The 25,698-nt window shown below is 41.8% G+C and overlaps 2 long non-coding RNA genes across 2 annotated transcripts; both read right to left on the reverse strand.

Annotated features, from left to right (window-relative positions):
• Positions 1-14,042: 14,042 nt before the first annotated feature.
• On the reverse strand, positions 14,043-14,677 carry LOC135559907 (uncharacterized). Its single transcript, XR_010458596.1, has 3 exons — positions 14,570-14,677; positions 14,220-14,310; positions 14,043-14,132 (listed from the first exon to the last, which is right to left on the reverse strand). It is a non-coding gene; the product is annotated as an uncharacterized LOC135559907 (long non-coding RNA).
• Positions 14,678-21,164: 6,487 nt separating this feature from the next.
• LOC135559908 (uncharacterized) lies at positions 21,165-22,033 on the reverse strand. Its single transcript, XR_010458597.1, has 3 exons — positions 21,926-22,033; positions 21,479-21,544; positions 21,165-21,383 (listed from the first exon to the last, which is right to left on the reverse strand). It is a non-coding gene; the product is annotated as an uncharacterized LOC135559908 (long non-coding RNA).
• Positions 22,034-25,698: the final 3,665 nt, after the last annotated feature.

Raw genomic sequence — 25,698 nt, forward strand, 5'->3', positions numbered from 1 at the left:
TGATAACTTGAATGATTCAGAGATTTGTTCATTTGTTTGTATAGAAGCTTTGCTGGATTTGTACAATTGCTCAATCGAAGAAATAAAATCGGACCAAAACCAAACTTTTTATAACAGCCACCAAGTATGCCCATCCCACCCTATCAAATGCATATTTTGCATCTATTCATAATGCAACTTTTGTAGCATTCAAGTTCTTGTAACGAATGATTATATTGAAAAAGTTGCAGAGATTGTCTATAGACACCGTGTTCCTTATAAACCCTGTTTGGTCTGAGTCAAACAACTTTTATATTACTGTCTCGATGCAAAAAGCTAATACCTTAGCAATGATTTTGTAATCAACATTCAAAAGTGATATTGGGCAGAAGCATCCGCATGACAATGAATCCATATCTTTCTTTTTACAGTAAAGAGGGTAATTGTAGCTAAACATTGTAATTGGGGAAGTTACATAAAGTCGGCAGTAGGAAGCACCCTCATCCATTTATATGCACATGATTTATATGCAATCTTATACTCAGCTGGCCCCTTCCCGTATTTTGTGTTAAATGCTCAACAACAAAGCTTTCTTTGTGTCCAACAAGCTTTCTCTGCCCTTAATCTAGTTCTGAACACCTCCAAAACAAATGTAATGGGGTTTGATAAGAAGAATGCCCTCTACACACAGGTGTGATTACTACCTCTGAGTGTTTAGAGCTTCAGGCAGTCACCCCATACAACTAATTGGGAGTATGTCTAGACGGTACACTGTCCTTCTCTCAGCACATATCTAAGCTGCAGGCTAAAGTTAAATCTAGACTTGGTTTCCTCTAAACACTCTTCTTTCACCCCAGCTGCCAAACTTATCCTGATTCAAATGACCATCCCACCCATGCTTCATTACAGAGACGTAACTTATATTACGGCAGGTAAGGGTGCTCTCGAGCGGCTAGATGTTCTTTACCATTCGGCCATCAGATTTGCCATCAATAGGACACATCACTACACTCTATACTCCTCTGTAAACTGGTCATTTCTGTATACCCATCGCAAGACCCACTGGTCGATGCTTATTTATAAAAGCCTCTTAGGCCTCACTCCCTCCTATCTGAGATATCTACTGCAGCCCTCATCCTCCACATACAACACACGTTCTGCCAGTCACATTCTTTTAAAGGTCCCAAAAGCACTTACATCCCTGGTTAGCTCGTCTTTCAGTTCGCTGCAGCTAGCGACTGGAACGTGGACACTCCTAATGACCGTTGTGGTTGCTTTGCGTGATATTGTTGTTGTCTCTACCTTCTTGCCCTTTTGCTGTTTTCTGTGCCCAATACTGTTTGTACCATGTTTTGTGCTGCTACCATATTGTACTGCTGCCATGTTGCTTGCTGCCATTGAACTTCGGAGCAGAGGAAATGTGTTACCTGGAGTGCTGAATCATTCGTTACTATCTGGCCAGGACAACGCTATCTGCCCCAATGCATAGTGCCAACTGTAAAGATGGTGGAGGAGGAATAATGGTATGGGGCTGTTTTTTATTGTTCAGACTAGGGACCTTAGTTTTATTGAAAGGAAATCTTAACTTTACAGCATACAATGACATTTGAGACGATTCTGTGCTTCCAACTTTGTGGCAACAGTTTAGGGAAAGGCCTTTCTTGTTTCAGCATGACAATGACCCTTTGGACAAAGTGAGGTCCATACAGAAATGGTTTGTCAACACCGGTGTGGAAGAACGTGACTGGCCTGCACAGAGCCCTAACCTCAACGCCATTGATCACCTTTGGAATAATTTGGAACACAGACAGCGAGCCAGGCCTAATCGACCAACATCAGTGCCCGACCTCAACAATGCTCTTGTGGCTGAATGGAAGCACGTCCACACAGTAATGTTTCAACATTGAGTGGAAAGCCTTCCAAGAAGAGTGGGGGCTGTAATAGCAGAAAAGGCGGGACCAACTCCATATTAATGCCCGTGATTTTAGAATGAATTGTTTGACGAGCAGGTGTCCACATACATTTGTTCATGTAGTGTATATGAAATACCTGGCTGTACTGATGCCATGCAGTCTGGATTTGGCATTTAAAATCAATTACTTTCCTTTAATAGATAAGATTGAATCCGATCTTCAGAGATGAAGAAATCTCCCTATTTCTATGTTAGGTAGGTTCAACATAATCAAAATAAATATATTTCCAATGTTGATATATTTATTCCCAGCCCTGCCAGTTTCAATTCCATCCAACGTTTTACGTAAAATAAATGGCCTGCTCTCCTAATTTATTTGGAATGGAAAGACCTCAAATTGATAGTTTTACACTTGCCCTATAAAGCTGGAGATCTGGAAATACTTTGTACGAAGATCTATTACTGGGTTGCACAACTGCTTTGACTTAAACAATGGACAGCAGACTATCCTTGTGCAAGGAAGGGTATCAAAGCCACAACAGTAATACCGTAAGATAGAAAATATATTAACTACTTCAAGTCCAAAAAACGATGACGCAATGATTCTCAATTCCATTTGTATTTTGGAAAAAGTACACAGATTAATAAAGTGGAAAGAACCAATATCGCCAGCACCACTATTTGGAATAACCAAACCTTAACTCGAGTGTTTAATGACATCACCGTTCCTTCCTGGTTCCAAAGTGGCATCTGTCCTCTGACGGATCTCTACTGTCATTCATTCAATTACAAGAAAGACTTGATTATCCAAAGCCGATTTCTTTAAGTTCTTATAACTCAGAAATCTTTTTGAATCGTTTCAACAGAATATGGACAAACCGAAGGCATCTGGCATAGAGAAATACTGAATGAAGCTGCTGCGCTAAAGAAGTTGATTGCCATGTTAAATAAAGTGTTGATTGAAACTCTACCTGGTGTTTCAGAACCCATTATGAAAAAATATCTAAAGGAAGAAATTGAGGAGAACCATTGGTCACAGATATGTGAAAATGCTCGTACCTGTTCCTACAACCTAAGGTGCTATTTTAATTTAAGATAATTTATTGGACTTACTACACTCTTGCCAAAATGCATGTAATGCACCCAGAAATGTCACATCTCTGTTGGAGATGCAAAAAGCACAAAGGAACCCTATTTCATATGCTGTGGTCCTGCAACAAACTGACACCATTTTGTGATAATGTCTGTGCTATCATTTCATTTCGAGTTTCTTGACCATTTCACTGAAGACGAAAAAGAAGAAGAAGAAGAAGAAGAAGAAGAAGAGGTGTCTTGTTGGTCAATAGGCCAAGTAAAATAAAAGTATTCACATACGTTATATTTGAGTGTCTGTGAAAATGGAGACACAGAAGTTAACTGAAAAAGTTATACATAGCAACTTTCATGTGACTGAGAGACTCCTTATCAACACGGCAATCCCGTGCTCTCTCTATTGTCAGTGTAACATCATAATGATTCGTGTTGCGAATGTCTATTTCCTCAATTACTTTTGCAGAAACGGTGTATCATCTATTTTGTTGGAAATTACTATTTTCAAAGGAAATGGGAGTGAGCTTGGTCAGGAAATCTTAGGATCCCGGATTCTGGGATTCATCTCTAGCGTATAGAGTTATGTATGCTGTCATGTTGCCTTGTAATTCAGCAGGATGCCACTGAGTAAACAGTCCTTGGAATGATTGAAAATCGCCTTAGAAAGTATTTATGTTTAACTTGCAGTATCGGTATTATCTGATGTATGATGCAAATTCAATACCTGGCCTAGAGCGTGTTCTGGCCCCAACAACCTGGTGTAACTGTAATGTAAGGCAACACTGTGCCAACATACACAGATATCATTCATTAGTTCCCAGTAAACCAAAAACCTGTTAAGTTAAAATAAATAAATGAATTAACTTCACCACTGTCTTTATCTACCATGTTCCTAGCATATAATGGGCCTTTGAAGACCACAACACACATGACCACAGCCTCTGTTATCACATTAAAGAACACAAGACTATAAGGTCTTTCCCATGATAATGTTATGATCGAGATGGATTCTGTCCACATCAACATGCATAACAAAATGTCTAAATGTCGTGCTCCAGGCTAGGCGTAACTTTCATTTCAGGCTAACCAGGTTGGCTTACTGGGAACTTATAATATTGGTTTATCTTGGCTGAGAACACGCTCTAGGCCAGGTATAGATGATTTTCAAGGTTGTAACAGTGGTGACAAAAGGCACCTTTTCTGGTGGGCGTTCCTCTTTATCTGCCTCATTAGAACCTGTGCCTCTCGTTCCAAATATGCGTTCAACAGGCGAATGTGGTATATCTGCTGAGGGCGCTGTTAGCCTGGCTGACTAGTTGACCGGGGAGACTTGCTCTGTTACCACACATGGGCCCTGCCACTGAGCCCGGGTCCTGTGTTCCAGAGTGGGGATGAGGTGGAGTACCTTATCTTCTGGGCGGAACTGTCACGACTGGGCCCTTCTATTGTACGACCAGGCTTGAGTTTCCCTCACCACCGGTTTCCCTCACCACCGGCCATGTCGCTGCCATTCAGTCCTTCATGAATGTGACGTGTTCAATGAGGGAACGGTACAGGCGGGGTTGTTTCTCCCAGGCCTCCTTGGTCAAGTCAAGGGCCACATATAGAGCAGCTCGAAAGGCGAGAAGCCAGTGGACGCCTAGGGGACATCCCAGAGCACGAACATGAGGAGGGGCAACAACATATCCCAATTCGTCCCATCCCGGTCCACCACTCTGTGAAGCATGCTATTGATGGTTTTATTCAGGCATTGACACAGCCCATCCGTCTGGAGGTGGTACACACGGGTCCTTATTTGTTTGACCCGATATAACTGACACAGGTCCTTCAAGAGTCTGGACATGAATGGTGTGCCCTGGTTGGTCATGGATTGTGGCCAGGAGTCCCACTCGGGATGACATGAGATACAGCTCTTTCGCAATGGCTTTCGTTGCCATCAACCTCAGGGGAATAGCCTCTGGGAACTTCGTTGCAAAGTCCACCACCACCAAGATTAACTCATGTCCATGCCACCAGGTCCATGGCTATGCGTTCAAACGGGGTCTCTATAATTGGGAAAGGGATAAGAGGGTTATGGTATATTCGCTTAGGAGCAGTATGTTGGCAGGTGTCACAAGATTTGCAATACTTTGTGACAGATTGAGTAATCCTCAGCCAATAGAAACGCCCTCGCATCCATTCGATGGTCTTCTCCCTAGCGAGGTGACCCCCAGTAAATATGTATGGGCCATGTGTAACACAACATCTCTGTATGAAAGAGGCACCATTAACAGTTCCTGTTCTACCCCCTAAGTTTGCCCACCTTCCGAGCCGATACTCCTCCCATCTATCCTCTTCACCTTCCGCATAGCCTACCGAAGGTCGAGGTCCCAGTGTTGGGCAGTTCCGAATTGGTCCATTAGCACTTCCGACAGGGTAAAGTTGTGCGCCTTGGAGCGAGTGAGGGTGCGCTCCTGGTCGTGGTCTGATGACTCCGTGCTAAACACCCTCCGCGTGCTGTGTCTCGATGACTCCTGAAAAGCTGGCGTAACAGCTCCATCTGGAGCTCGTCCACTTGACTCAGGACGGGGGTCTGGTTAGATCCGGCTCCCTCCGGGTCGCTCTTCAACCCCCTCCAGGTGTCCTCCTCCGTGGTTTCCAGGAACAAGTGCCTCAGTCGGTCATCAGGGGAGGCTCCTTTTCCCCGCCATGTCTGATGAGGAATCCCTGTTGCCCTGCCACACCTTCTTAGCTTCATCCCGTCCCTTCCCATGCGGTGTGCACCTTTGGGTGGGCTCTGAGTGCGCCAGCGCTTGGCGATTAGGGTTGTTTGGTCTCCGTGCTCTATTGGGGCCACTCCCTCACCGTGCCTTCTTCAACAGAAACTTGAACAGGGGGCAGTCCCTCCCAAGTAGCACCGGTGCGTTTCATCCTGGGTTCAGCTGATAGTGGGACTGAATCTCTGCCTTCAAACATGCGTAATCCACGGCAGCCCCTTCCTCAATGTCGTAGTACGCCGCCTGTGCTTTGCCTGTGAGCAGGGGAGCCAGGAATCCCTCCCAGTCATCCTGAGGCCATCTCTGTCCCTGTGGTGATCGTTCGAAGGTCAGAAGAAAGGCCTCCACATCGTCGTCCTCCAGCATATAAGGCCCACCCCACACTCCTTTTGGAAAAGCTGACCACGACTCCATTTTGTTGCTCCCAGCCTATAGACAGACTAAAACAGGAAGCTCCCGCACTTAGGTCTGTTCAACGCTAGAATACTTGTTGGTAATTACTGCATTGTAGGAACTAGAAGCACGAGCATTTCGCTACACTCGCATTAACATCTGCTAACCATGTGTATGTGACAAATAACATTTGATTTGATTTGTCTAGGGTCTCCTGTTGGGTCGATGACGCAGTCCGTTAGCTGGCGTAGCAACTCTTCGCTCATGCCTGTCAGTGGGTGTAATGGGCTTCTGTTAGATAAAAAGAATTACAGCCACCGAAAAGGGGATTGATTGTGGTCTAGCCTCAAGGTGCCTGCATTCTCCACCAGTTGTGACGGATCAGCTAGTCCGAAACACCCCAACACAGGCGGGAGCCATGAAATGAACAGGCCAGAGGCAGTGATTGTGGTTCCTGTTTCTGTCAAAATTGCTCAAGCTCAATACATTTGCGTGGTGGTCATTGATGGACAGAAATATTCAAAACTTGTCTCTGATTTTCATGCAAATTTAAGTCAGGACTTGTCAGGCTGGATCACTCAAGAACACTCAAGACCCCTTGGAAAGGAATTCTGGTGTCTTTGAGATAATAAAAATGTGTTATCCCACTGGAAATACAACTGTATCCCATTCGCCATGTTTGTGTCTGTACATGTTGCCACTGAGGAATGAAGTAACTTGGTGGAAAATATTCTTAAGGGTTTTTCTACATAAAAGATCATACACAATTATTGCGTGGTCATCCCTGATGTTTTCCTCCGCTTTCATATATCTCTCAGACAGTCTTAAACGATTACAGCCAGATCACAGACATGGGTATAAGACAATGGGTGTTGTTTTGTGAATATTACAGTATTTTTAAGTAGGCAATCAGCAGTAGAAACAATAACAAAGTGTATTCCCAGCCCCTGTTTCAGTAACAATTGAGGGATCAAATAAAATATTATTGTATTTGTCAAATGTTTTATAAACAACAGGTGTAGACTATCAGTGAAACGCTTACTAACGGTACTTCCCAACAATGCAAAAAGAAAGAAAACAGAGAAATAATTGAAAATTAAACATGTAATAATAAAAGTAATAATAAATACACAATGAGTAACGATAACTTGGCTATATTCACTGGGTCCCGGATCCGAGTCGATGTGCAGGGGTAATTGAGGTAGATACTGTATGTAACACAATAGAAAAAAAACTATTTATACCGTGTGTGCAAATGAGGTAAGATTAGGGAGGTAATGCAATAAATAGGCCGTAGTGGCGAAGTAATTCAAATGAATAAATTAAACACCGGAGTGATAGATGTGCAGATGATGAATTTGCAAGGAGAGATACTGTGGTGCAAAGAAGCAAAACAATAATAACAATATGGGGATGAGGTAATTGGTTGGGCTATTAACAGATGGGCTATGTACAGGTGCAATGATCTGTAAGCTGCTCTGACAGCTGGTGCTTAAAGTTAGTGAGGGAGATATGAGTCTCCAGTTTAAAGTGATTTTTACAATTCGTTCCTGTCATTGCCAGCAGAGAACTGGAAGGAAAGGCGGCCAAAGAAGGTTTTGGCTTTGGGGATGACCAGTGAAATATACCTGCAGGAGTACATGCTACAGGTGTGTGCTGCTATGGTAAACAGTGAGCTGAGATAATGAGGGGCTTTACCTAGCAAAGACTTATAGATTACCTAGATCCAGTGGGTTTGGCAATGATTATGAAGCGAGGGCCAGCCAACGAGAGCATACAGGTCACAGTGGTGGGTAGTATATGGGGCTTTGGTGACAAAACGGATGGCACTTCAATTTGCTGAGTTGAGTGTTGGAGGCTATTTTGTAAATGACATCGCCGAAGTCAAGAATCGGTAGGATAGTCCGTTTTAAGAAGGTATGTTTGGAAGAATGAGTGAAGGATGCTTTGTTGCGAAATAGGATGCCGATTCAAGATTTCATTTTGGATTGGAGATGCTTAATGTGAGTCTGGAAGGAGAGTTTACAGTCTAACCAGACACCTAGGTATTTGTAGTTGTCCACATATTCTAAGTCAGATCCGTTCAGAGTAGTGATATGCGGGACAGAGAACGGTTGAAGGTGCGCAGGTGCGGGCAGAGATCGGTTGAAGAGCATGCATTTAGTTTTACTTGCATTTCAGAGCAGTTGGAGGCCATGGAAGGAGAGTTGTATGGCATTGAAGCTCGTCTGGAGGTTAGTTAACACAGTGTCCAAAGAAAGGCCAGAAGTATACAGAAAAGGTGTTGTCTGCGTAGAGGTGGATCAGAGAATCACCAGCAGCAAGAGCGACATCATTGGTGTATACAGAGAAAAGAGTCGACCCTAGATTTGAACCTGTGGAACCCTCAAAGAGACTGCCAGAGGTCCGGACAACAGGCCCTCTGATTTGACACACTGAACTCTGTCTGAAAAGTTGTTGGTGAACCGGGTGAGGCAGTCATTTGAGAAACGAAGGCTGCCGATAAGAATGTGGTGATCGGCAGAGTCGAAAGCCTTGGCCAGGTCGGTACTGTCTTTTCTCGATGGCGGTTATGATATCGTTTAGGACCTTGAGCGTGGCTGAGGTGCACCCATGACCAGCTCGGAAACCAGGTACGGTGGGATTCGAAATGGTCGGTGATCCGTTTGTTAACTTGGCTTTCGAAGACCTTAGAAAGGAAGGGTAGGATAGATATAGGTTTGTAACAATTTGGGCTTAGAGTGTCTTCCCTTTTGAAGAGGGGGATGACAGTGGCAGCGTTCCAGTCTTTGGAGATCTCAGATGATACGAAAGAGAGGTTGAACAGGATAGTAATAGGGGTTGCAACAATTGCGGCGGATAATTATAGAAAGAGAGGGGTCCAGATTGTCTAGCCCAGCTGATTTGTAGGGGTCCAGATTTTGCAGTTCTTTCAAAACATTAGCTATCTGGATTTGGGTGAAGGAGAAATGGGGGAGGCTTCGGCAACGGTGAGAGACTTGTTTCTGGAAAGGTGGATTTTTAAAAGTAGAAGCTCGAATTGTTTAAGCACAGACCTGGATTGTATGACAGAACTCTGCAGGCTATCTCTGTAGTAGATTGCAACTCGGCCCCCTTAACCACTAACAGATATGGACAAATAATTGAAATCCTAAATGTGTAACAATAGTTTATTTATTTGATGCGGAAGGCTTTTCTTTTATGGCATGTATATAATTTAATCTATGTTGTCAGAAAATGTTATAGTTAGGGATGGAAATTTCAGGATTTTTGGTGGCCTTCCTAAGCCAGGATTCAGACACGGTTAGGACATCTGGTTTGGCAGAGTGTGCTAAAGCAGTGAATTAAACAAACTTAGGGAGTAGGCTTCTGATGTTAACATGCATAAAACCAAGGCTTTTATGGTTACAGAAGTCAACAAATGAGAGCGTCTGGGGAATGGGAGCGGAGCTCCCTGCTGCAGGGCCTGGATTAACCTTTACATCACCAGAGGAACAGTAGGATAATGGTACGGCTAAAGGCTATAAGAACTGGTCGTCTAGTGTGTTCGGAACAGAGAGTAAAAGGAACAGGTTTCTGTGCGCAGAAGAATAGATTCAAGGCATAATGTACAGATGGTAGGATGTGAAAATGTTGGAGTTTAACCTAGGCACTGAGTGTCGATGAGAGAGGTTTTGTCTCTAGAGACACCATTTTAACCAGGTGAGGTCACCGCATGTGTAGGAGGTGGATCAAAAGGGCTAGCTAAGGCATATTGAGCAGAGCTGGAGGCTCTACAGTGAAATAAGAAAATAATTACTAACCAAAACAGCAATGGACAAGGCATATTGAAATTAGGGAGAGGCATGCATAGCCGAGTGATCATAGGGTCCAGTGAGTAGCTCGGCGAGCTGGAGACATGCCGATTCAGACAGCTAGCAGGCCAGGGCTAGCAGGCGGGCCTTAGGGGGGCATCACAATGGAAGAGTCAGGTGGTTATGTCTGAGGTCGGCCCATTTGGCAAACTAGGTATTGTAGCCCAAAGAATTGGTTGATGGACCTCTTCAGCTAGACAGAAGGTGGGCCTAGCTCTGGGTTAGCTCCACGATAACTGGTGATTGCTTCAGGACAGGGACGTTAGCCAGGAGTAGCCACTCAGATAGCAGCTAGCTAGCTGCATTTTTTAAACCTTTATTTAACTAGGCAAGTCAGTTAAGAACAAATACTTATTTTCAATGACGGCCTAGGAACAGTGGGTTAACTGCCTGTTCAGGGGCAGAATGACAGATTTGTACCTTGTCAGTTCGGGGATTTGAACTTGCAACCTTCCGGTTACTAGTCCAACGCTCTAATCACTAGGCTACCCTGCCGCCGCAATGATCTGGTAGCGGGCCGCAGCAAGCAGGCTAGCAGACAGGCCTTCAGGGGATGAAACGAGAGAGGAGCCTGTTGAAACCTCCTCGGGAGGATTACGTCGCTAGACCAGTTGTGATGGATCGGCGGGGCTCCGTATTGACAGTTAAAGGGGTCCAGGCCAAATGTCAAAAAATGTATTGTAGCCCAATGAGTGGCTGATGGACGTCTTTAGCTAGCCGGGAGATGGTGCCTAGCATTAGGCTAGCTCCAGGCTAACTACTGCTTGCTTCGGGACAGAGACCAAGAGTAGCCAAGAGTAGCCACTCAGATAGCAGCTAGCTAGCTGCGATGATCCAGGTGAAAAGGTTCAGAGCTTGATGTAGGAATCCGGAGATGTTGTAGAGAGGAAGCAGTCCGATATGCTCTGGGTTGAATAGCGCTGTTCAGACTGGCAGGAGTTTTCCGGGCTGAGGTTAGCTGATGACCGCTAGCAGTGGCTAACCGACTACTAGCTAGTAACTAGTTAGCTGGCTAGCTTCTGTTGGGGATCCGGTTCTAAAGTATAGAAAATAGCAGATTAATACCACATTGGGTGAGGTGAGTTGCAGGAGAGTATGTAGAAATTGAGGTAAAAAAAAATATATATATATATATATATATACTAAATATATACAGAGAAAAAATATATATACACAAGGACACGACAAGACAATGACTGCTACCCTCTTGGAAAAAAATATAACTAGGAATAATGTGACAAATAATCAACAGTTGCAGCAACATATGTAATGAGTGAAAAAGTTAGTGCAAAAAGGTTCAATGCAGATAGTACAGTTAGCTATTTGGTTAACTTTTTAACTAGCTATTTTGTAGTCTTATGACTTGGGGACAGAAGCTGTTCAGGGTCCTGTTGGTTCAAGACTTGGTGCATTGTCACTGCTTGTCATATGGTAGCAGAGACAACAGTCTGTAGAAATGTAACCACTCTCAAAATCATAGACAGAGCTATGGATGCGAGGACTGACCATACATTATATTAAAATTATAGTTGTAAGCAATATTTTGAGGCTATATAGTTGTTTGTTTACATGTCCTTCTTTTCCAAACATTGGGTTAAATCAAGCTTGTATTTTGGGTTATTATGGGTTACAAAGGTGGCAAGAATCAATGTGTACATATCATTAATTAATGAGTCAAAAATGTATATAGCAACTGCTGATTGTCCCTTTAACCAATTTCCACCCAGGAAATAGTGTCTGTAGGTGCTGTCACAAAGTACAAATTCAACACAGTTGTCATTGACTTGTTGGATATTGATTTCCCGCTGAGCAAACTTTTTCTGTACTTACAACATTTTAATAAATTATTTTTCTATCAGGTTTTTGTTTGGTAGATCTCATTTTGTTATTGAAAATGTTGTCCGATTTTTAATTTGGGAAAACCTCAACAAACAAACAAGGAGAGAAGCTGAAAAGTCCAAAAACCATCCCAAATTAAAAGTTAATGGGATTCTAACTCAAGACTGTAATTTTATATCCACCATTATTAAAAATGTCCTTGTAGACTCTGTCAGGAACTGTCTCAAGGATTTTCAAACAAGACCACAACTCTCACTCCTATGGAAAATAACAAATCAATATTCAGAATATCCGAAGTTTCAGCATCAGCAGTGGACAGTATTATCAGCTGCTTCACGAACTCTAGAACAAAATATTTACAGTGCCTTCAGAAATTATTCACACCCCTCGAATTTTTCCAAATGTTATTGTGTTACAGCCTGAAATTAAAATGGATTCAATTGAGATTAGTCACGGGCCTACACACAATTCCCCATAATGTCCAAGTGGAAATGTGTTTTTATTTGATTTTTAATTTCCACAAATTAATTTGAAAATGAACAACTGAAATGTCTTGAGTCAATAAGTATTCAACCCCTTTGTTATGACAAGCCTGAATCAGTTCAGGAGTGAAAATGTCCTTATTAAGTCACATAATACGTTGCATGGACTCACTCTGTGTGTAATAATAGATTCTTACATGACTACCTCATCTCTGTACCCCGCACATACAATTATCTGTAAGGTCTCTCAGTCGAACAGTGAATTTCAAACACAGATTCAACCACAGAGACCAGGGAGGTTTTCCAATGCCTCACAAGAAGGGCACCTATTGGTACATGGATAGAAAAAAAGCATGGGGAAGTTATTAATTAACTAAATAACATCAAACACCAGGCCAAATCTACACTGGAGTTGCTTACCAAGAATACAGTGAATATTCCTGAGTGGCCGAGATACAGTTTTGACTTAAATCTGCTTGAAAATCTATAGTGAGACTTGAAAATGGTTGTCTAGCAATGATCAACAACCAATTTGACAGAGCTTGAAGAATTAAGAAAATAATATAATTGGCAAATATTGTACAATCCAGGTGTGCAAGTTTTTAGAGACCTGTCCAGAAAGACTCTGTAATCACTGCCAACTGTGATTCCAACATTTGTTGTGAATACTTATGTAAATTAGATATTTCTGTATTTCATTTTCAATAAATGAGCAAAAATACCTATAAACATGTTTTCACTTTGTCATTGTGGGGGTAATATGTGTAGATAAGTGACAAATGTTTTTTTCTCCATTTTGAATTCAGGATGTAGCTTATTAGAAGATCCAGGATATGTTACTGCTGTTATCAAGCTCATTCTCAAGACGGTACGTCTAGTGTGTGTGTGTGGATATGTGTACTACTATTACTGCTCAATCTGATGTAATTTGCTCTGCATCTTTATTATGGTCAAGTTCACATTGTTCACACTGAATAGAAACACGAAATAAAACAATATTATGAAACATGTATGATGTAATTGAAACACTGCTAAACATGTAAGATTAACAAAAAACGACTAAACATGTCTTATGCTTGATAGTTTATTGGAGGATCACAATATGACAATACAACCATACAATTATTTATCCACTAACTTGACCAATCAACTATCATGTGTCAGGACATAAAGTTGTTCATGGATAAAACATATTTTCTTCAGAATGTTGATGAGTTCTTCTCAGTACCAAAGTACCAATTAACTGTATTACTGTTATTTGTTTTGACAATCATTGATTGATGGTTGTTGGAATGATTCACTGAGGTAATGTTAGTGATGACTTCAAAGGTGATAGCTGATTCCATATGGAGACTGAAAAGGATCCTTGGCATCCCCATGCTGGTCGCTTCTCACCCAATAAGGCACCTTGGCTACCTTCAAAGCTCTCCCCAACTGTCGAATACAGTTTTAAATCATCATTATGGAAAATACCTTTTTTTTAAAGCTAAACATTTGAAAATGACTAAACATTTGAAAATGACTCCAACATTTTTCAAAACATATGCTACAATTATAAGTGACTACCTTTTACCACCCTCTGCTAAACTTACTGTTGTAAGACCAGTATAGATAGATAGATAGATAGATAGATAGATAGATAGATAGATAGATAGATAGATAGATAGATAGATAGATAGATAGATAGATAGATAGATAGATAGATAGATAGATAGATAGATAGATGGCTCACATGGTGCTTCATCTTCTGAGGGGCTGGTCTTCAGAGTAGCCAACTTTGCCAAAAAGGCAGCCTTTCCATCTTTTACATCATCCTCCTGCAGGAGAGCTGAGGAAGAAAGATTTTTAATTTGACTAGATTTTATCAGATTAAACCCGGGCAGTAAAGTAGTACACATTTACAAACAAGACATACCTTCCTCAGAGTTATTTTCATTGAGGGAGCTTGCTAACAGGACACCCACTAGAGCGAACAGCAGTAACATACTCTGGATCTTCATCCTTTACTAAAGCACATAGAGCACAACTTGTTAACACACACACACACACACACACACACACACACACACACACACACACACACACACACACACACACACACACACACACACACACACACACACACACACACACACACACACACACACACACACACACACACGTCCACCTACACCTCTCCATCCATTCCTACCAGTCCACTTGTATACACCTGCCCACTTCTATATACACCTTTACAAAGAAGATTCTCAGTGAAAACAAAAATACCTCTTTCAGTTGGACGATGCTGTCTGATTGATGGCTGTTTATCTGGATGATGTCTTCTGGACGTCAGTAGTAGTGTGGTGTCTCTCTGCCCTCTGCAGCCCTGTTTTATACTCTTTCTGCAGCTACTGTACCTGCCCCACCCATCCACACCTCTCACAGCCGATTAACAAGCAAAATGACATTACAGCCATAGCGGTAACCGCAGTCATGCACAGCCTGAAGTTTATGACCTCCCTCCAGGCAAAACTTCAGTCAATATTATGGTTTCCTAGTTATTTCAACTGAATTTGTGACCTGGAGCTTGGATAGACTTGAATTTATAAATGGTGGTAAGCACTTTATTTTAAGGCTGTATCCATAATCCATTCATAACACATTTATGAATCCAATCATTACACCTTTTATTTATTTTATTGAAACTTTATTTAACCAGGTTAGTCTCGTTAAAAAAAAAAAAATCTCATATTCAAGAGAGACCTGGAACAAGACAGCAGCGTCAAATCATATTGTATTTGTTACATAGGCCGAAAACAACAGGTGCAGCTGTTTAACTTTTTGAGGATCTGAGGACCCATGCCAAATCTTTTCATTCTCCTGAAGGGGAATAGGCATTGTTGTGCCCTCTTCACGACTGTCTTGTTGTGTTTGGACCATAGTTTGTTGGTGATGTGGACACCAAGGAACTTGAAGCTCTCAACCTGCTCCACTACAGCCCTGTCGATGAGAATGTGGACATGCTCGGCCCTCCTTTTCCTGTAGTCCACAATCTTCTTCTTTGTCTTGATCACGTTGAGGTAGATGTTGTTATCCTGGCCCCACACTGCCAGGTTATGACCTCCTCCCATAGGCTGTCTCATCGTTGTCGGTGATCAGGCCTACCAATGTTGTGTCATTGGCAAATTTAATGATGGTGTTGGAGTCGTGCTTGGCCATGAATCAAATCAAATCAAATCAAATGTATTTATATAGCCCTTCGTACATCAGCTGATATCTCAAAGTGCTGTACAGAAACCCAGCCTAAAACCACAAACAGCAAGCAATGCAGGTGTAGAAGCACGGTGGCTAGGAAAAACTCCCTAGAAAGGCCAAAACCTAGGAAGAAACCTAGAGAGGAACCAGGCTATGTGGGGTGGCCAGTCCTCTTCTGGCTGTGCCGGATGGAGATTATAACAGAACATGGCCAAGATGTTCAAATGTTCATAAATGACCAGCATGGTCGTATAATAATAAGGCAGAACAGTTGAAACTGGAGCAGCAGCACGGTCAGATGGACTGGGGACAGCAAGGAGTCATCATGTCAGGTAGTCCTGGGGCATGGTCCTAGGGCTCAGGTCCTCCGAGAGAGAGAAAGAGAGAATTAGAGAGAGCATATGTGGGGTGGCCAGTCCTCTTCTGGCTGTGCAGGGTGGAGATTATAACAGAACATGGCCAAGATGTTCAAATGTTCATAAATGACCAGCATGTTCGAATAATAAGAAGGCAGAACAGTTGAAACTGGAGCAGCAGCATGGCCAGGTGGACTGGGGACAGCAAGGAGTCATCATGTCAGGTAGTCCTGGGGCATGGTCCTAGGACTCAGGTCCTCCGAGAGAGAGAAAGAAAGAGAGAAGGAGAGAATTAGAGAACGCACACTTAGATTCACACAGGACACCGAATAGGACAGGAGAAGAGCTCCAGATATAAGAAACTGACCCTAGCCCCCCGACACATAAACTACTGCAGCATAAATACTGGAGGCTGAGACAGGATGCAATCATGGGTGAACAGGGAGTACAGGAGAGAACTGAGCACTTACCCCTGAGGGGCCCCCGTGTTGAGGATCAACGTGGCAGATGTGTTGTTACCTACCCTTACCACCTAGGGGCGGCCCGTCAGGAAGCCTATGATCCAGTTTCATAGGGAGGTGTTTAGTCCCAAGGACCTTAACTTAGTGATGAGCTTTGAGGGCACTATGGTGTTGAACGCTGAGCTGTAGTCAATGAATAGCATTCTCACGTTGGTGTTTCTTTTGTCCAGATGGGAAAGGGAAGTGTGGAGTGCAATAGAGATTGCATCATCTGAGGATCTATTGAGGCAGTATGCAAATTGGTGTGGGTCTAGGGTTTCTGGGATAATGGTGTTGATGTGAGCCATGACCAGCCTTTCAAAGCACTTCATGGCTATAAATGTGAGTGCTACGGGTCGGTAGTCATTTTGTCAGGTTACCTTGGTGTTCTTGGGCACAGTTATGGCTGTCTGCTTGAAACATGTTGGTATTACAGACTCGGTCATGGACAGGTTGAAAAAGACACTTGCCAGCTGGTCAGCACACGCTCGGAGTACACGTCCTGGTAATCCACCTGTTTCAAGGTCTTACTCACATCCGCTGTGAGAGAGCGTAATCACAGTCGTCCGGAACATGCTCTCATGCATGCTTCAGTGTTGCTTGCCTCGAAGCGAGCATAGAAGTAATTTAGCTCGTCTGGTAGGCTCAACCCATCAGTTTCAGACAAACAGCCCCATGACATGAACCAGACGAAGATATATCTATATAAAAAGCTGCACGTCAGTAATGTACATGTACACAACACAGGTCAGAAAAACTGAATGCAATACGTCAAAAGACAGGCTCACTATGGTATCAAAATGCTTCAGGTAAAACAACATCCTTACCTAAGTAAGGCAACGCCGACTAGTGACATCGATAACAACTAGAAACAACTAAATGTCTCAACAACTTGTTCATCTATTTGTGCTTTGAACTTCTCTAGGGACACCAGACCCTGGAGTTTTAGGTTGGCTTGGAGGGAATTCCAATACAAGGGGACTGATTCGTGAAAATACTTCCAAGCTCTGTACATTTGTTCAGGACTGTTAGCTTAAAACAAGATTGGTATCTGAGCTTGTAAGTGTTTTAATTTTGCGCTAATAGAGAACAGATAAAATTACAGTTTTTCTAAAATGGCTTTCTATATAAGAATGTACCAGTGTTATAGCCTGTGTGTTGCTAGCTATGTCCACCCAACAGCAATGTAGACATCACATGATACAGTCAAGAGCCTTCAGTGTATTTATTGAGGCTTGACCTTAAATAGTATTACTATAGTCCAACACAGATGGAAAAGTACAATCAATCATCTATTTTATGGTGGCAAAGGAAAAACTAAATTGTGCCCGTAGTAAAGCCCAATACGCAGCTTGCTTTTACCAACAAGGTTCTCTACATGGGGTGTGAAGCTCAACTTCTCATCCACCTGATCTCCCAAATAATTGAATGTTATTTCTTGTTCTATGGAATGTCCAACCCGAGGTAGTAATGACTTGGTTTCAGAGTGTTTAGCTTTGGAAAATACTAGGCATTTGTTTTAGAGGAATTATGAACAAGCTTCAGATGGTACGGATTGTGTTGAATGATGTGTTGAATGATGTTAAAAGTTGTGAGCTTTTTCAAAAGCCAAACTGCTGCTACTCGAGTAGAGAATAGTGTAATCGACATAAAAATGTACATTAGCCTTCTCCATATGTCTTCCAATGCTGTTGATATATTTAGTGTATGCATAAGCTGGAAGTATAAGTATTAAGTGTCGTCGTCCATTAGTTCACTCCAATTCAGGGAGGGGTGGTAGGGTAGGGAAAAAAATAAAGGAACATATATTAAAAAACAATATATATATATATATATATATATATATATATATATATATTTATTTTAAAAATTTATTTTAAAAAATCTATGGGGGATTTGAAATGATGCAGACAATTACATTGATAGAAGCCACAATCTATATGCAATAATGAAGCTGATCCACCTCTTAAAAAAAGAATGGAAAACAGCATGATCACTTTAATCGTTGTATTCCTTCTTGCAACTATCTATGCGTTCACCTTTTGCCCTTCGTTTGTGGACTTCAGTGCAGAACATATCAGCTGTCTGTGAAAAAGCAAAAATAACTTTCATAGCCAACATAGATACTAGAAATACAAGTAAAAGTACAACTAAATATAGCTATCTCTCTCTCTTTCTCTAGCTTCTACTTCATTTTTAAAGAAATTAATTTGTTCAAAACTGTTCAACCACTGTGTTTCTCTCTCTTTGACTCAACAACTCACCACATTTTATGTACTGCAGTGCTAGCTAGCTGTAGCTTATGCTTTCAGTACTAGAATGATTCTCTGATTCTTTGATTGGGTGGACAACATGTCAGTTCATGACTGCAAGAGCTCTAATAGGTTGGAGGACGTCCCTAGAAGTTGTTATAATTACTGTGTAAGTCTATGGAAGGGGTGAGAACCATGAGCCTCCTAGGTTTTGTATTATCAGAAAATGTTATTCATTGGACCTTTCATGTGACTGAGAGACTGCTTATCAACATGGCAATCACGTGCTCTCTCGATTGTCAGTGGAACATCTTATGGATCAATTTTGCGAATGTCTATTTCCTCAATTACTTTTGCAGAAACAGTGTATGAGCCATTTTTTGGGGAAAGTTCAATTTTCACAGGAAACGAGAGGGAGCTTGGTTAGGAAACCTCAGGATCCCGGTTTCTGGCATTAATCCCTAGTGTGTTATGTGTGCTGCCATGTTGTCTTGTAATTCAGCAGAAAATAGCAGAAAATAATTATGTTTAACTTGCCAATATCCTGTAGAAGGAGGATCTGATGTATGATGCAAATTCAATACCTGGCCTAGAGCGTATTCTGGCATGAACCATCTGGTGTAACTGTAATGTCAAGCAACAGCGTGTTCTGTGACATGATATGCCAATATCAATCATTAGTTCTCAGGAAACTAAAAACCTGGTAAATGAATATAGAAAGTGGTAAATACATTTTTTAATCTAGCCAAGCAGCAAGCAAATTGAGATGAGTCTCTCGGGAAAATATTTAACTATGAATGTTATTTTGTTAAAAATTAATAAAGTAGAGTGCAGTTAACCTCTCTTGGGTAGGGGGCAGTATTTTTACGTACGGATGAAAAGCAAGCCCAAAGAAAACTGCCTGTTACTCAGGCCCAGAAGCTAACATATGCATATAATTTGGATAGAAAAAACTCTAAAGTTTCTAAAACTATTAAAAGTATGTCTGTGAGTATAACAGAACTGATATGGCAGGCAAAACCCAGAGGACAAACCATACCCCCCCCCCCCCCAAAGAAATTCAGCCTACCACTGTTTTCAATGGCTGTCACTTTTATTATGAGGCGAAATCCTCCTTCCACCAGATGTCAACAGTCTTTAGAAAGAGTTTCTTGCTGTTTTTTTTTTTAAATTAGCCAGAAATTGTAGTTTTTCTAGGTGGCTTCCATTTTGGCTGTAGTGTTTCCAAGAGCATGGAAGAGAGCGCGTTCTTTGGTATTTTTCTCAGGTAAAGACAATAACGATTCTCCGTCTTAAATTTTATAATTTATTTACGTATTAGTGTACCTAAGGTTTGATTATAAACACTGTTTGACTTGTTTGGAAAAGATTATTAGTAACGTTTGGGATTCATTTTGTATTCATTTTGATGGAGGGAAACTGGGTGGATTATTGCCTGAAGCGCACCAGCTAAACTGAGTTTTTATGGATATAAAGAAGGACATTATTGAACAAAAGGACCATTTGTATTGTATCTGGGAGATTTTGGAGTGCCAACAGAAGAAGATCATCAAAGGTAAGGCATTTATTATATCACTATTTCTGACATTTTCGTGGCGCACCTGCCTGGCTGAAATATGTTTTTCATGCTTTTGTATGCGGGGCGCTGTCCTCACATAATCGCATGGTGTGCTTTCACAGTAAAGCCTTTTTGAAATCTGACACAGTGGCTGGATTAACAAGAAGTTAAGCTTTATTTATTTATTATTTATTTATTTATTTACGTTGACTGACCAGAAATTCCACAAATTAACTTTTAACAAGGCATACCTGTTAATACCTGTTAATTGAAATACATTCCTCATGAAGCTGGTTGAGAGAAAGCCAAGAGTGTGAAAAGCTGTCATCAAGGCAAAAGGTGGCTTAGAATATTCGCAAATTTAAAATATATCTTGATTTGTTTAACACTTTGGTTACTACATGATTACATATGTAATGGGACGGCAGGTAGCCTACTGGTTAGAGTGTTGGACTAGTGACCGATAGGTTGCACAATCGAATCCCTGAGCTGACAAGGTAAAAATCTGTCGTTCTTCCCCTGAACGAGGCAGTTTACCCACTGTTCCTAGGCTGTTATTGAAAGTAAGATTGTTCTTAACTTACTTGCCTAGTTAAATAAAGGTTAAATAAATAAAAAATACACAAATGTAAAGTATGGAGGAGGAGGTGTGATGGTGCTTTGCTGGTGACACTGACAGTGATTTATTTAGAATTCAAGGCACACTTAACCAGCATGGCTACCACAGCAGTCTGCAGCGGTACGCCATCCCATCTGGTTTGTGCTTAGTGGGTCTGTCATTTGTTTTTGAACAGGACAATGACCCAACACAGCTCCAGGCTGGGTAAGGGCTATTTGACCAGGGAGAGTGATGGAGTGCTGCATCAGATGACCTGGCCTCCATAATCACCCGACCTCGACCCAAATTGTATAGTCATGTTAACATTGTAACACTGAATGAAAAACACTGCTAGACATGTATGTGTGAAAGGCCTATTTTATTGGAGGATCACAATACAACATTGCCATCATGAATGGATGAATGTGGGATTTGTAGAGTAATGTTAGTTATGTTGATTCCATATGGAGACCAGGAAAGAATCGTCCGTGACCCCATTCTGGTACCTCATCATCATCATCCATGATGATGTCCACGATGATGTCCATGATGATGTCCATGATGATGTCTGAACCATGATGCTAATCAACAGGAGACATGGAATTAGCCTTCACCCTTTTTATAAACCTCTAGTAACTTCTCTTTGGCATGCATGTAGATAGCTATATGTACATACGTTGTGCTTCATCTTCTGCAATGGCATTCACAAGTCCATTCTCCACCTTCTCCATGGCACTATCCTCTTGGGGAAGATTTGTCATCATATCAAATTATTTCAGATCAAAACCAGGAGTAATAGTACACACTCACACACACATGCACACAATAGACATACATTCCTTAGCGTTATCTTCATTGAGGGAGCTTGCTAACAGGACACCCACTAGAGCGAACAGCAGTAACATACTCTGGATCTTCATCCTTTACTGAACCACATAGAGCATGGCATTTTAAAACACACACTGATCATCATCCTCTAGAAAATGAGATAAACCGTGTTGTTAGCATGTCACATTATACAGTTGTCCACCAATCTACTCTTGTATGCAACAACCAGTCCAGCCATACACACCTGTCCACACCTATATACATCTGAGAATGTGCTCAGCGAAAGCAAACTTACCTCTGATAGTTGGAATATGCTGACTGATTGATACCTGGTTGTCTTGATGTCTTCTGGACCTCAGTAGAAGACGAGTGTCTCTCTGCCCCTTGCAGTCCTGTCTTATACTCTTTCTGCCCCACCTCTTACAGTTGAATAACAAACAGACACTACAGCCGTGACAATAACCACAGTTACACACCCTGGAGTGTATTCCCTCCCTCCAGGCAAAAATAGGCTGAATCAACATTAGGGTTTCCTTGTAACTTAACTGACTTATTCGATGTAATCATGTTGCATCAAAATGGCTAGTTGGATAGATTTGCAAAAAGTGAGTTCTCTTATTTTTTTATTTTACCCCCTTGTCTCATCGCTGCAATGCAACACTCCAATGGGCCCGGGAGGCGAAGGTAGAGTCATGCATCCTACGAAACAAGACCCACCAAACCGTGCTTCTTAACACCCACCCGCTTAACCCAGAAACCAGCCGGCACCAATGTGTCAGAGTAAACACTGTTCACCTGACAACAGAGGTCAGCCTGCAGGCGCCTGGCCCGCCACAAAGAGTCGCTAGAGTGCGATGAGTCAAGTAAAGCCCCCCTGGCCAAACCCTTCTTTAACCCAGACGACACTGGGCCAATTGTTCGCCGCCCTATGGGACACCCGATCACGTCCGGTTGTCAAACTCAGGTCTGTAGTGACACCTCTAGTACTGCAATGCAGTGCCTTAGACCGCTGAGCCACTCGGGAGGCTGAGTTGTCTCATGTTTACCAAGCGTTTGAGCCAAATCAACAACACGATTTACCATAGAAAGAAGTAGCTTGCAAGTTTACTAGATAGCTACAGTAGTTAGCGTGCTAACCAAACAAGACTTGCTAGTTTAGCTAATCAAACCAATCACTCCTAGCTTGCGATTATGAAAATTGAACTCAACAATACCAATACTGTTTTCAATTCAACTTTCTTTCAAAAGCAGCTCAAACAAAACATGTAAAAATTAACTATAGCCATTGAATTCTACCGTGCAAATATTCATGGTTTTCATGTTTCCTCCCAATATTGTTTTGAACGTTTTGAACTGATGCCCAACTGAGCATTCTATTCAATGCATCGTCAAGGAACGCTGATGAATATTTCATCAGTGCATTACAGTGGCTTAGAAATGCAATGACATTCAAAAGGATTCAAATAATCAGCAGGAAAATCCTTTTGTCATCATTTTGATGTCACCAGATTGACTTTAGAGTATAATGTTAGCTAGCTATCTAAGATTGAGGGGAGGCCACCAGATTTTAGCTAGCTATCCTTAGCATTGCTAGCTATTTTTGTAGTATCAGAACTCAGGATAAGACCCGGATACTCAGATGTTTATTGACCAAACAGGAGGCAGGCAAAATACAGGTCGAGGGCAGGCAGAGGTCCCTAACCAGGGCAGAATCACTAACGTGCAGATCGGCAGGCAGGCTTGCTTGCTTGCTTGCGGTCAGGGCGCGCAGAATGGTCAAAACCAGGGGAAACTAGGAAACAGAAACTTAGGAAGATGGGAAAGCGCGCTGGTAAGACCTGACAAGATGAACTGGCAACAGACAAACAGAGAACACAGATATAAATGCACAGGGTATAATGGGGAAGATGGGCAACACCTGGAGGGGGGTGGAGACAAGCACAAAGACAGGTGAAACCGATTAGGGTGTGACAGCTAGCTAATAACAACATTGCCCTCAGTTTAACGTAAATCTGACAACATGATAATGCAGGCAAAGTTGTTTCATACTTAATATTTAACTACTTTGACAACAACATCCCTGGGTCGCTCGTCTTTTCAGTTCGCTGCAGCTAGCGACTGGAACGAGCTGCAACAAACATTCAAACTGGACAGTTTTATCTCAATCAGGTAGCCTAGTAACTGAAAGGTTGCAAGATCAAATCCCTGAGCTGAAAAGGTAAAAATCTGTTGTTCTGCCCCTGAACAAGGCAGTTATCCCACTGTTCCTAGGCCATCATTGAAAATAAGAATTTGTTCTTAACTGATTTGCCTAGTTAAATAAAGGTTTAAAAAAATGCTAAGACTCAATCATGGACACTTAATGACTGTTGTGGCTGCTTTGCATGATGTATTGTTGTCTCTACCTTCTTGCCCTTTGTGCTGTTTTCTGTGCCCAATAATGTTTGTACCATGTTTTGTGTTGTCATGTGTTGCTTCCTTACTATGTTGATGTCTTAGGTCTCTATTTATGTAGTGTTGTCTCTATAGTTGTCATGTGTGTTTTGTCCTATATATATATATTTTTTTTTTCATCCCAGCCTCCGTCCTCGCAGGAGGCCTTTTGCCTTTTGGTAGACCGTCATTATAAATAAGAATTTGTTCTTAACGGACTTGCCTAGTTTAAATTTTTTTTTAAATTCCAGGCATTACAGTGTAATTTCGACTAAACAGTAGTTAGCCTCCGTCCAGTGTGTCTACACGATCAACAGTCTCTGTGATGCTGAGCGGCCATGTGACGGTTGTTAGGTTCTAAATAAACAGTAAGAAATTGACGGACACTATAAAAGCTCCAAGTTTTTTTACCCAAAGGATCGAACAGCTGAATAGACAAAGACATTTTTCCACTAGTGGTAGATCTACAAACGATATACCGCTGTCGATCTACTAACGATATACCGCTGCCAGGCCGACGTCGGCGAGATGTATGTGTCACAAACGTGTGTATAAGTGGCAGGGAAGTCAGGCGCAGGAGAATAAACTTGGTAAATGGAGTAATTTAATAAAACAAAACATAACTCCAAAACCATAAAATACAAACGAAACAAATTGGGTAAGAGGAACCGTCACGCACCAAATACAAACGACACGAAACTGAAACAAGAAACAATCTCTGACAAAGACATGATGGGAAACAGAGGGTTAAATACACAACAGGTAATGAATGTGATTGAAACCAGGTGTGTAGGAAGACAAGACAAAACCAATGGAAAATGAAAAATGGATCAATGATGACTAGAAGACCGGTGCCGTCGACCGTCGAGCACCACCCGAACAAGGAGAGGTATTGACTTCGGCAGAAGTCGTGACCGTATGTGTGCTGTTGGGATGCGGCCGAGTGACGGAGGTGCAACCTATGAATACAGAGCATTATAGGGAAATAATTCACGCTCTAGAATGCCCTCCAAGCAAATAAAAAAGTATTCAATGGTATAAGTACATATCTTCAAATTTTTATTAGGTCCACACTAATTGTGGTTGTATTGTGAATCAAAGAGCAGGCAACACCTTTTTTTATTATTTAACCTTTATTTATCTAGGCAAGTCAGTTAAGAACAAATAATTATTGACAATGACGGCCTACCCCGGCCAAACCCGGACGATGCTGGGCCAATTGTGCGCCACCCTATGGGACTCCCAATCACAGCCGGATGTGATACAGCCTAGAATCAAACCAAGGACTATAGTGACGCCTCTTGCACTGAGATGCAATACCTTAGAATGCTGCGCCACTCGGAAGCGGTAAATGAATAATATGAAACAAGCATCTTGGAGTCACTCAGACCAAAATACAGGCTATAAGACAGGCCTAATACAGAAAAATGTGTCACTACAATGAATACAGGTGAAATTACATAGATGTGTACATTTGATTGTACAAGGTTTTATAAGCATTTTGATAAATCGGCTACTCTGTGAAATTTGTGCTATTTCACTTGAGGACAAGCAGTGGAGGGTTTTCTCCTTAAAATGAATCTTGCCCTGAATGTGTTTCAAACTCACAGCCACCATATGCCGATAGTATGGAGT

Source organism: Oncorhynchus nerka, linkage group LG15 (assembly GCF_034236695.1).
Source record: "Oncorhynchus nerka isolate Pitt River linkage group LG15, Oner_Uvic_2.0, whole genome shotgun sequence".
Classification (NCBI taxonomy): domain Eukaryota; kingdom Metazoa; phylum Chordata; class Actinopteri; order Salmoniformes; family Salmonidae; genus Oncorhynchus; species Oncorhynchus nerka.